General features: G+C 42.7%; 1 protein-coding gene across 3 annotated transcripts in view; it reads left to right on the top strand.

Moving 5' to 3' along the window:
* The first annotated feature begins 11,344 nt into the window (after window positions 1–11,344).
* Window positions 11,345–13,244, top strand: part of Znf75d (zinc finger protein 75D) — a 42,688-nt gene continuing 40,788 nt past the window's right edge. For all 3 annotated transcript variants that reach the window (XM_048336329.1, XM_048336327.1, XM_048336326.1), the window contains exon 1: window positions 11,345–11,657. The gene's annotated coding sequence lies outside the window, so the exon portion shown is untranslated. The remainder of the gene's footprint in view (window positions 11,658–13,244) is intronic.

The raw sequence follows: 13,244 nt of genomic DNA, 5'->3' as shown, positions 1-13,244 counted from the left end.
GAGCTCAAGGCTAGGGCTCTACCACTGGAGCCACGGCGCCCCTCTCCCCCCTCCCCTTTCTTTTTTCTAGTACCAGAGATTGAACTCAGGACTCCGAGCTACCTGCTCTCCCTCAGCTTTTTTGCTCAAGGGTGAGCCATGTCTCTGTCCAGAATCTTTTACTGATTAAGATGGGGTTTTCCAGACTTTGTTTTTAACTCAGGATGGCTTTCAACTGTCACCCTCAGATCTCAGCTTCCTGGGTGGTTCAGGTTACAGTCCTGAACCACCAATACCCAGCTCATTTGTTTTTGGTCTTAAAAGTAGGAAACAACATCTAGAAATGTTTTAAAACTGCATGAAGTTGTTCCTTAGTACTCTAGGTAGTTTTTAACTGGTAACATTGTTTTATAAAAGAAGTTAGACTGTGATGAAGGTGTTATTTCTAGTGTATGTACATGCGAACGTCAAGTCCATGAGTAAACCTCCTGGGGACCATGAACCTATGAAACTCTGTGCATGATAATGGTAATGTTTATTCCTTGTGGGGAAAGGCTCCATGATGTTAGGATCTAAGAGCTAAATCTTAAGTATTTTATACTTAAATATTAAATCCTAGTATTACATTTTAAATACTAGTATTAAATTTTAGTACTTAATACTTGTTTTAGTATGTAATACTGGAGAAATGCCGTTATTAAGTGTTTCATATGGTTTCTCTATGGTTCCTTAAAATTCATTTTTTGTTGAAAAATAGTGAAATAAAGAGTTGTTTGAGATAAAAAGTTTAGATTGTCTTGCATAAATGATGTCATAACCATTGTAACAATTAAGCCACAGCTAAGTCACTTGTGATTTTCTTAAGTGTTGGATGACATGTGCATTCTTCTCCATTTATTTTAGATTATGACACTTGAATGAATCATACTTTAATAATGTTCGATTTATAATTTTTTGGTGCCGGTCCTGGGGCTTGAACTTAGGGGCTTGGTGCTGGCCCTAACTTTTTTGCTGAAGGCTAGCACTCTACCACTTGAACCATATTTCCACTTCCAGCTTTTTGTTAGTTAATGAGTGAGCTACTGGTGTCCAGCTTATTTTTTGTAATTTCAATAGGATAGTTCATTTTTAAAAATGAATGCTAGGCTGGGATGTAGCTCAGTGGCAAAGCCCTTGCCTAGCAAGTGCAACGTCCTGACTTAGATCCTCAGTACCAAAAAAGAAAAGACAAAAAAATAAAATGAATGCTTAAAATTAGCTCAGTAGTAATCGTATTGAAAATGTCCTAATGCCTTTAAATACTTTGATTTTATCCAGTAAGTCATAGAGAAATTTCTTTACACAATCTCTATGCCCTGTATACATTTCTGTTTTTCACTATTAATAAGAATGATAAAGACTACAGCAATGGCTCAGTGGTAGAGCTCCCGCCTAGCAAGAGTACATTCCTGAGTTCAAACTCTAGTACCACAAAATAGTATGAAGTAAAATTTGCTTATGTGGACTCAGAATGAAAGTCAATTTTTTCATAAAAATGATCTCTTTTTTCCCCAAAAAAAGATTACTAGGCAAAAATTCCTTTGTTTTCTTTCTTTCGTTTTTTGTGCTGGTCCTGGGGCTTGAACTCAGGGCATGAATACTGTTCCCAAACTTTGTTGCTCGAGTCAAAGCTATACTTGTGCTCTTTTTTGGTGGCTAATTGAAAATAAGAGTCTCATGAACTTTCCTGCCTGGGTCAGATTTGGTCTGTGATCCTTACAACTTAGCCTTCTGAGTAGCTAGGATTATAGGTGTGGGCCACTGGCTCCTGGCTTTCTTATTTATTTTTGTACTGATACTTGGATTCAGGGCCTGTTTGCTCTTACTTAGCTTCCTTACACACAGCTAGTACTCCTGCACTTGAGCTAAGCTTCCAGCCCAACATTTTGTTGGTTATGTAGAGAAGGACTCTCACAGACTTTTTCCCTCCATGCTGTCTTCAGACCATACTCTCCCAGGTTCAAGTTTCTTGAGTAGCTAGGATTATAGACATGGTCCATCAGCACTGAGCTTGCTGGTTTTTTCTTTTTTTTTTTTTCCATTTTGGTGCCGGTTCTGAGTCTTAACTCAGGGCCTGGGTGCTGTTTCTTAGCTTTTTCATTTAAGGCTGATCCTCTCAGTTCTCTGGCTTTTGGGTGGTTAATTGGCAATAAGAGTCTAACAGCCTCTTTTGGCCCCATCTGTCTTTGTCTTTGGCTTCATCTGTGTCTTTCTCTTCAAACCACTGTTATCTGATCTGTTTCCCAAGTAGTTAGGAGCACAGATGGAACAGCAACCCGGCTGCTTGTTTGTTTTGAGACAGGTTCTCCCATATAACCCACGCTGGCCTTGAACTCAATCTTGTTCCCTCAGCCTCCCAAGTCCTGGAATTTTACAGGTATGTGCCACCATGCATGGGCAGAATATTCTTTTAAAATGCCCTCATTGACTAAAGAGATTTATTCAGAACTATTCCTCTAAAGATAAAAATGTCTATAAAGATAACATTCCCAGTGAGGAACAAAATCAGAAGCAGCAACAGGTATGTGGAAAATACAAAATTTTCAGTTTCTATTTCTGCCTCTTGGATCTCCTTTGGAATTGCCTTGATGACAGAATTTCTGCCCTTAGAAACTCACTCAGAATGTAGTGAATTTGTAGCTCAGAATGTCTTGGCCAGTCATGTTCTGGCTTTATCAGTGACTGTGTCATCCAACAATGACAGATAACCACAAAGAAATTAAAAGTATTTGAAACACTTGTCTAAACCAAAGACATGGTTGCTTTTCCTAAAAGATGAGTTCAGGAATTGGTGACTAATTTGTAAGTCCAAAAGTTTTGTTCTTATTCATAATAGCAAAACAGCTTGAAAATGTACATTTGCCACCTCATTTCTGCATAAAAGCCTATGTGTATACCTTCATTTTAGTAGAATTTGATTAATACTTATTAAGCATATAGCATCATCCTAGATGTCCTTATCCCCTCTCAGAATGCCCTCCACTAACAATTCTGTTTATTTCTTTTTTAAACTTACTATTGTAAAGATGATGTACGGAGGTGTTAGTTACATAAGTCAGGTAGAGTACACTTCTTTTTGGACAATGTCACCACTTTAGGGCCTCACCATTTTTTCTTCCTGTCCTCACCCACAGACTGTGTAATTCATTTTCAACATAATATCTAGTCAACAGAGTGCTGCTTCATTTGTCACCCTTTGCCCTGCCATTTCTGTGTTCCTCTTTGCCCTCCCAGAGACAGATAAACTAGCAAGACAAAAATCAAAGAACAAAACCAGCAACAAAGGAAAGGGAGAAAACCCTCTTGTTTCCATTTCTTGGAGTTCATTTCTTTCTTTTTCTTTTTTTACTGGCCCTGGAGCTTGAACTCAGGGCCTGGGCACTGTCCTGAGATTCCTTGGCTTAAGGCTAGTGCTCTACCACTTGAGCCACAGCAACACTTCTAGCTTTTTCTGAGTAGTTTATTTAAGTTAAGAGTCTCCTACCCATGCTGGCTTTGAACTGTGATCCTCAGATCTCAGCCTACTGAGTAGCTAGCTATAGGTGTAAGGCACTGACGTCCAGCTTTTGGAGTTCATTTCAATAAGTACTATTTTATGCCAGGTGCAACTGGTTCATGGCTATAATCCTAGATGCTCAGGAGCCTGAGGTCTGAGGATCACCCTTCAGAGCCAGCCTGGGCAGAAAAGTTCCCATGAGACTTACCTTCAATTAACCACTCAAAAACCGGAAGTCGTACTTCGGCTCAAAATGCTAGAGCACTAGCCTTGAGCAAAAAATGCTCAGGGACAACAACTAGGCCCTGAGTGCAAGCCCCACAGTCGCCAAAAAGAAATATTAATGTATATGATCAGATGCATATAGCTCTATTGGTTTCTCTCATTTGTGGTACCTAGAATGTGCCTGTAAATCTACAAGTTAACACAGTGACTGGTAAAAGAAAAGCAAAACAAACACAGACATGATTAATCACACAATGAGACCAAAGGAGGATATTCTAGAGAGAGGATCCACTAACAATTTTTAATGTTAATTCTTCATCGATGTTCCACATCTGGGCTAAGTGCTATGCGTCAGTTAACCCTGGATGTGTGATCCCAGCACGTGGTAGGTGTGGGCACGGGGATTACAAGTGGTTTGTTGGTTTTTGGTAGTGTCTAGGATCATAGGTGTGAAGCACCATAGCAAATCTTAGGAGGACTTCAAGTTTTAAGCTAGCTTGGACTACATAGTGAGACCCTGTCTCAAAAACAAAAATAATTAAAAATCAAAAACCCCAGCAAGAAATTGGAATCTTGCTTTAGATGGATAAAGGAGTTGACACTGAACTAGGACTAATGGGCAGGGTAATGGTGTTTCAGCAGACTACTACTCTTAGGGGAAAGACAAATACGAAAGGTGGAGCAAAAACAATTTAGGCTGCATTAAAAGAATGTCATGTCTGGACTGATTATATTTTGTGGGTATATGTATGTAAAGTGTTTAATATACTCGTGCAACTCAAAACATCTGTTAAAAAATAATTTTTCACAATTTTTATTATTTGAAAAAAATCAGTGGAATCGAATACAAATTTAGGAAGCATGGAATGAATTCATGTATTGTAACAAACAGGTATATTGTGATGATATCGTTCATTTCATTTGTGTGGCAAAACACACTGAGATTCACAGACAACAACTGAACATTACAGAATCACCACAGAAAATAAAAGGGCTATTAGACACTTTGGCAAAACATCATCAATTTCTAAAGCTAACTACAAAGCCTAAATATAGGAGTGCTAAAATCCATTTGTAATAACCATCAGAGGTAATAAGCAAATTTCAAAGTTTGCATTTGAACTCAATCTTGTGTGATTAGGGGCTTATAACCTTATATTCCAGCTTATTTTAAATTGAGCTAATTCTGTTTTTTCTTTTGCTTTGTTTTTATTTTGTTTTATTTATTTATTTTTGGTACCCATCCCTGGGCTTGAACTCAAGGCTTGGGCACTGTCTCTGAACATTTTTGCTCAAGGCTAGCATTCTACCACTTGAGCCACACCTCCTCTTCTGGCTTTTTTTTAGTAATTAATTGGAGATTAATCCCATGCACTTTTCTACCTGGGCTGGCTTCCAACTGCTAGCCTCAGATTTCAGCCTTTTAAGTAGCTAGAATTAAAGGCATAAGCCCTGGGTACCTGGCCCAATAATTCCCCCTCCCCTCTCACCTTCTCTCCCTCTCTCTCTCTCTCTCTCTCTCTCTCTCTCTCTCTCTCTCTCTCTCTCTCTCTCTCTCTCTCTCTCTCTCTCTCTCTCGTGTCTGTTTTGAACTCAGGGCTTGTGCTTTGTCCCTGGGCTGCTTTTGCTCAAGGGTAGCACTATAGCTACCACTTAGGCACAGATTGAGCCACAGCTCCACTTCTGGCTTTTTTTTGTAGTTTAGTGGAGGTAAGAATCTCACAGACTCTATTGCCTGGCCTGGCTTCATCATGATCCTCAGATCTCAGCCTCCTGAGTAGCTAGGAGTAAAGGCATGAACCACTTGTGCCCAATTCATAATTCTGTTTTTTGTTTTTTACAAACGTGTGTGAGTGTGTGTGTGTGTGTGTGTGTGTGTGTACCAGTAGTGATAAGCACTCCCTCTTGTGGCCATATGTAGAATCACAGCTTAGCAGACAGCAACAAATGGATCTTTGGAAAAGCTTCTGTGCAAAAACATTCCTTAGCAAATATAACTACAGTTTTCCTTTAAAATCTGAAGTACAGCTAATGATTTCTTTATGTGGCAGACAAGTCAACAGGTACATTGGCAAATATTAACTACATGCAGGTACAGGTGTGTATGTGTGTGTGTATATGATTAACAAAATTGTTTTAACTGTAACTCCCTATGCTATTTTGAGATATATACCCGTATATATGCCAGAGCTCATATCTCACTTTTTCCCCTCACGATTCAAATGAGATCTGTCAAAGTAGTTTGGTTTTTTGTTTGTTTTTATGCCAGTCCTGGGGTTTGTACTCAGGCGCTGTCCCTGAACTTCTTTCAGCTCAAGGCTAGTGCTCTACCACTTGAGCCACAGCTCCATTCCCAGCTTTTCCTGTTTATGTGCTACTGAGGAATGGAGCCCAGGGTTTCATGCATGCTAGGCAAGCACTGTACCACTAAGCCACATTCCCAGCCCCTCAAAGCAGTTCTTTAAACCACAATAGTACAACCTGGCAGGCAGCTGTGTCCAGTCTCCATGTGGCAAATCAGCATGCTGAAACACTGGTAGATGTGGCCAAACAGGATCATTTTCAAAAGCACTTCATAGAGGGCTAGAAGTATGGCTCAGCAGCAGAGTACCAGAGTAGCAATCACGAGGCACTGTGTTCACACACACAAGCACTACATAGAGAAATATAGTAGTGTAAATGTTAATGTCCTGACATGGGATTGTTTAATTAAAATATATTTATAAGGTAGAATAAGTCTTTAAAAACAATATAGCAAAGCAATATACATTAGTATGTAAAATATTTAAGATTAGGGTAGACACTTGTGGCTCACGACTGTAATCCTAAACTACTCAAGAGGCTGAGATTGGAGGATCAGTGTTTAAAGCCAGTCCAAGTGGGAAATTCTGTAAGGCTTATCTTCAATTAACTGCCAATAGACTAGAAATGGAGCTGTGGCTCAAAGTGGCATAGCACTGGCCTTGAGCACCAAAGCTCAAGAATAGAACCGAGGCCTTGATTTCAAGCCCCAAGACTGGCACAAAAGAAAATGAAGGCTGGGCACTGGTGGCTCACACCTGTAATCCTCCCTACTCAGGAGGCCGAGATCTGAGGATTACAGCTTGAAGCTAGAACAGGCAGGAAAGTTTGAGACTTACCTCCAATTAACTACCAAAAAGCTGGAAGTAGAGCTGTGGCTCAACTGGCCAAGTGCTAGCCTTGAGCACAAAAGCTAAGAGATAGTTCAAGCCCCAGGACCAGCCCAAAAAAAGGACAGAATGAAGGCCATAAATGCTTACTTGGATATTGTGGAGTGGTAGAGTAATCCTGCTAAGCAGAGGTGGAATGACTAGCAAGGCTATAGAATGTCAGTTCAAAGTCATGAGCCAGTGCTAAAAGCAGGGTTGGTTCCTGTTCTAATCTGGTTCTTGAATCTTAGGAAGTTCTCATTATACCACAGTACCTGCCATTGAATTGAAAAGAGGCAAATCATGGACAGATTCTTTTTGGCATTACCTGTTCCATATAAATACCAATATACTCAGCTCTGAGCATTGGTAGCTCATGCCTGTAATCCTAACTATTCAAGAGAGTGAGATCTGTGGATAGAGGTTCTAAGCCAGCCTGGCAAGGAACGTCTATAAGCCCCAAAAGAGCTGAAAGTGGAGCTGTGAATTAAGCAGTAGAGCTAGCTTTGAGCCAGAAAAGGTTAGGGACAGAGCCCCGGCTCTGAGTTCAAACCCTAGGACTGGCGCACACACCCACACAAAAAAAATGACCAGTACTCTTCAGACTGTGTGGACTTTTTGATTAATGATAATCACATGTTCTTTAGAGAGCTGAATATTGTTAATGTCTCAGTCACCAGTTTTAGTTGATAACTCGACGCTATGACACACACAGTACTTGGGAAGCTAAGCAGAAGGCTGAGAATTAAGGCCGGCCTGGCCTACACAACAGGTTCTGCAGAAACCCTGTCTCAAAAACAACAAACACCAACAGTAAAAATGTGTAAGTATCTATAAAAAAATTTCACAGCTCAAGCAGAGCACCTGTAGCGCATACCTTTATTCCTAGCTACCCAGGAGATGTGAGATTTGAGGATCACAGTTCAAAGCCAGCCTGGGCAGGAAAGTCCGTGAGACTCTTAGGTCTAACCACAGAAAACCAGAAGTGGCGCTGTGGCTCAAGGGGTAAAGCGCTTGCCTTGAGCAAAATAAACTCAGGGATAGTACTCAGGCCTAGAGTTTGAGCCCCAGGACAGGCAGAAACAACAACAAAAACCCTCACAGCTCACATCATATATAATGGTGAAAGAGTAAACTATTTCAAGAGCAGGAAAAAGACAAGGATACCTGCTCCTCTAAGTTGCATTTGATAATGTAGTAGACACATTCGCTAGGGCAACTATGCAGGAAAAGAATATGCAAAGAATAGATATCCTGTTTTGAAAAGGAATCATTAAAATAATACTTATTTGCATATAAGAGAGAAAACATTAAAAATCTTATACAGAAAAAATACCAAGAAATCACTGAATGCAAAGGACAATTAATATATGAGATGGTGGTAAGAAGCCAAATAAATATACAAAACCAATTGTTTTTTGACAGTAAGCAAACGAAAAGTGAAATTAAGGAAATAAATTCATTTGTAATGACATCAAATACAACAAATATCCAGGAATAAGCCAGGTGCTGGTGACTCATGCCAATAATCCTAACTACTCAGGAGGCTGACATCTCATGATGGTGATTGGAACTGAGTCCAGGCAGGCAAGTCCATGAGAGTCTTATGTGCAAATATCCAGCAAAAACCCAGAAGTGGAGCAGGGGTTCAAAGTAGTAGAGTACTAGCTTTGAGCTGAAGAGCTCAGGGACAGCATCCAGGCCCAGAAGTCTAGCCCCAGAACTGGCTCACACCTGCACACACACCATCCACTTTGAAAAGAAACAATTAAAATAATCTCAATTTGCATAATATCATCGCAGAAGGAGGAAATAGTAAGAATCAACTAAAGCAAAACAATACCTAAGGTCAGCACGGTGGTCAAGACTGTGGCTCAAGTGGTCAAAGTGCTACCTTGAGTGAAAAGCTGAGGGACAGTGCTCATGCCCTGAACTCAAAGAAGCAGAAAAATAATGAGACATTCTTCAAAATCAATATTCTTGTCGGCTTCAATTGGGAAATTTCCTTTTCCCACTTACCCTTGTTCATCATGACTTTATTCAAAATTATAATATGCTCTCCAAATTGCTTCCACTTACAATTGCATGCATCTCAGGATTAGACCTTAACTGGCAAATTCAAGATAGAAGTGTTTAAAGGAAAACAATGTCTTTTTGTGTGTGTGGTGCTTGGGATGAAATCCAAAGCTTTAGGTATATTAAGCAAGCATTACCTCAGAGCTATGTCTCCACACCAGAAAATGCCATTCAGCTGACTATCATTCCTGACAAGTCTGGAAACTACCAGACTTCCTTGTCATTAAGAAAATGTGATGGTGAAAATGCCTGATGTCAGAAACACATTTTCTTTGTAGGTGTGGGGTTTGAACTGACAGCTTGCTAGGCTGGTGCTACCACTCAAGCCAAACTTTCCATCTGTTTTTTTTGTTTTGTTTTGGTGTTTTCTTTTGGATATGGAGCAGTTGAACTGTTGAGCTGGACAGCTGTTGAACTGTTCTGTCTAAGCTGCTATCAAAGAATGATTTTCTTGACATCAATCTTCTCCATCGCTAGGATTACAGGCTTGAGTGACAGGTGCCCAGCAGGAGCAAAGGTTTGGGGGAATCGTTCCTTAAGAACCACACTGAATTAAAGTTTACAGATAACCCTCTGTGTTTGGCAGGTTTTCTTGTTTACAGCTTTTTGAATTAGCTTCATTTGCATGTAAACAGCCATCTAGTGCTGCTTGTTTATTTTAGTAGTTGGTAGCCATATAGCTGTTGTTTGTGTGATTTCCCATGACGACTTCCCAAAGATTTAAATTTCATTCCCTTTCATAGAAATGAGCTATACAGGAACAATTTTTATTCAAATGGTAAATACTATTTACAGAATAGTGACATTTTGGAGAATACTGAGAATCGGAAATCTTTGTGCTGTTAAAAAGATGGTACAACTAATATATAGGCTATAAAAATGGAGAAAACATTGATAGATTATCTACAATGCCCCGAAGTAGCAATTTTGGTGTTGGTACAAGATGAGGTGGAAGATACCCAAAGTCCAGAAAAGCATTATGTAGTAAAGAAACAAGAACAAAACCACGATGGATATGATAACGCGACAGAAATGTCTGTGTCCATTCTGCCACTGGCAATGTATGTACCCCTGAAGAAGTCACATCCTGTACTTAAATATCATCCTTCCCCCCTTTCCTTCCTGTCCCCCTTTTTTTTTTGCTGCCAGTACTAGGCTTGTGGTCTCTCTGCAGTTTTTTGGCTCCAGATTGGCAGTATTGCAGCTATGCTCCGGCTGCAGTTTTGGCGCTTTTTTTTTTTTTTTTGGTTGGTTAATCGCAAATAGGAGTTAGTGGGATTTTTGTGAGTGTGCGGTGCGTTCCGGGTGAAATGCCCGGGTGTCGGCTTCCACAGCTATCTGCAGCTCTTTAAACAGGCAGGAGTCATATAAATGAAACCTCTGGGACCAAATGTTCAAATCTACGTACCTAAAGTAAAAGAAGGGGGGTTGGCGGTGCGGCTCCGTTGGTAGAGCGGTAGCCAATGAGAGAAAGCGTCGGGTGTCGAGTTCGAGTCCTGGTCTTGGGGCAAACAACAACAACGTAAAAGTGAAAGAAGGTCATCGGTAGGAAGGAAAGGCTAGCAAATCAGGACTGCCTTTCAATAGCAATAGGGAATACTGCTGTGATCTCTTAAGGGGTCTGAGGTGGGGAGGGGAATCACACTGGGTTTCTGCAACAATCTCCTCACAAGTGCTTTGAGGCCGGCTCCAAGCCTGTGGCTGGGACGCCAGAAGGCTGCGCTGTGTGTGTCCAAGAGGCTGGTGGCTCTGAAGACTTTTGGGGGGGACTCCTTTTTCTGAGGTTTTTTGACCGTAGGGCGTACACTTGAGGGGCGTCAGCAGAAACCATTGGGATGCATCTCACTTTGCAAAGTGTAGGGGACACCTGGGCATTAGGCGTCAGTAGAGTGCAAGGGCACGTGTGCCCATATAGATGTCGATCTGGTGTCGATCGGTACCGATCGGTGCCGATCCGGGTACCCATCCTGGTGCCCATCCGGGTACCGATCGGGGTGCCCATCCGGGTTCCGATTGGGGTGTCCATCCGGGTGCCCATCCAGGTGCCGATCCGGGTACCGATCGGGGTGCCCATCCGGGTTCCGATTGGGGTGTCCATCCGGGTGCTCATCCAGGTGCCGATCCGGGTACCTATCGGGGTGTCCATCCGGGTGCCGGGCTCCTTTGCACGTGGGGCGCCGGCGGCAGTCACCGTGTGTTGCCTCTAGTGGCCGCGTGAGGCAGGAGGCCGGTTCCTCCGTAATTACAAGGTGTCACTAGACCAGTTTGTTCAGTCTCCCCTCCCCAGGTACAGATCGGGACATGGTTGGGTGTGGTTGTCACGAAAGTACCGGAAACGCATCTTCCCTTTTCCGGTTGGGGTTCGGTTCCGCAGACCGCGAGAACCAACAATGGCAATTTGGGGTGCGGTCGTAGGGAGACTCAAGGATCGGATGGAGAAGTAAGCATTAGAGGCCCCTGTGCGCCTCAAATCTTGGAGCTTCATTCCCCAAGCATCGCGCGATTTCCTGACGTCAGAGCCCCCCCCCCCCCCAAGTCTCCTCCGCCCCCGGTCCCCATTACGCTCGGCAGCGGACTTTCGCACGGCAGAACCTGGGGGGAGGTGTGGCGACCTTGTTTGCCGAGCTGACGGAAAGGAAAGTGGGCTCCGCGGAAGGCACAGTTGACTAAAGGTAATGGAGAACCTGCGTTTACCTGTGGATTGCGATCGGGGAAGCCCTGGAAAGGAAATAGCCAATTGCGATCTTTTTTTGGGGGGGAGAGGGGGGCAGTACTGAAGGGGGATGCTCCTGCGAACGAGTCAATGGGAACCCTCGAGGGGAAGCGGGGACAGTTGTAGGGACGGGGAAGCGTCATGAAGAGACTGCTGGTCACGAGAGCGTGCGTGATCTGCCCGCAAAAGGCCTACACGCAGTCTCCTCCAGCCACTTCTCTAGAAACATCCTTCCACCGGGTGTACGAGGGTGGAAGCCAGCGGTGCTGCTGAACAACTCGCAAACCGCTCACATGCTCAGGGCTTACAAGGATTTGCTGTAGTATATGGGGAACGGATGGTGATTTCGGGGTGAAAACGGATGCAGTACGTCAACCACTGTCCAGCAAAACGGACCGATTTCCACGGATTTGTGATTATACTACTGCACAAAAGGCCATTTCTAGCCTTAAACACATTGGCTTCTATTTTCCCCTCCCCCAAAAGATACAATATGCCCCTCTACCTCCGGAGCCACCATTTTTTGCAAAACGCTAGGCATCCTCTGCTAGATCCTTCTACATCATCTTGGGAAAATGAGGGGAGGTCAAGGCTATTCCCAGGCTTGACGACACACATATGACCACATCCCAAAGAACAGCACTGAGACCCTTCCTCTCCACAAGAATCTTAATCCCAACTCAATCGCTAGCTTAACCTCTGCAACTGTGTGTGTGTGTGTGTGTGTGTGTGTGTGTGTGTGTATGTGTGGGTGTATGTTGCTACTGGGGTTTAAACTCACATCCTGGGCACAATCCCTTAGCTTTTTTGCTGAACCCTAGGGTACTAACTTGAGCCACAGCTCTACTACCAGCTTTTCTGTGTGATTAATTAATTGGACATAAAGCCTCACAGAATATCCAGCCCACACTGGCTTCAAACTGCAATCCTCACATCTCACTCCCCTGGCTACTTACAATTATATGTGTAGGTTCCTAGCACCCAGCTCAGTGTCATGTGTATTGCTAAGATATGTATCCCTTCATGATGCAGTGTCATGTGACCTGCCTCCCTACTGGTAGGGTATTTGCTGAGACATTGCTATTTTTCCGCTATTTATGACTGATCACCCTCTCAATTTTCCTCCCAGTAGAAATACAATGGAAATGACAATATCAAATGGTCCATGAAACAACGTTTGTCCTTTTCAAAAATAAAACAAAATAGAAATTACTTGTCCACCAACTAATGACAAAAGGCGGGAATGATCTGTTAATTTTTTTCTGCGTGTCCAGTACTGGCTTGAACTCAGAGCCTAGGCATTCTCCCTGAGATGTTCAAGGCTTTTTTTCCCCCCCAAGGCTGACAACCATGATCTTCGTGAGTAGCTAGGATTACAGGGTGAGCACCCAGTTCCCAGAGATCTGTTAAAATTTTGAGAAATGGGGGCTGGGGATATGGCCTAGTGGCAAGAGTGCCTGCCTCATATACATGAGGCCCTGGGTTCGATTCCCCAGCACCACATATACAGAAAATGGCCAGAAGTAGCGCTGTGGCTCAAGTGGCA

The sequence above is a fragment of the Perognathus longimembris genome, chromosome 28 (assembly GCF_023159225.1).
Source record: "Perognathus longimembris pacificus isolate PPM17 chromosome 28, ASM2315922v1, whole genome shotgun sequence".
Classification (NCBI taxonomy): domain Eukaryota; kingdom Metazoa; phylum Chordata; class Mammalia; order Rodentia; family Heteromyidae; genus Perognathus; species Perognathus longimembris.
The sequence above is the reverse complement of the archived record's forward strand: the minus strand, read 5'-3'. Positions and strand labels throughout refer to the sequence as shown.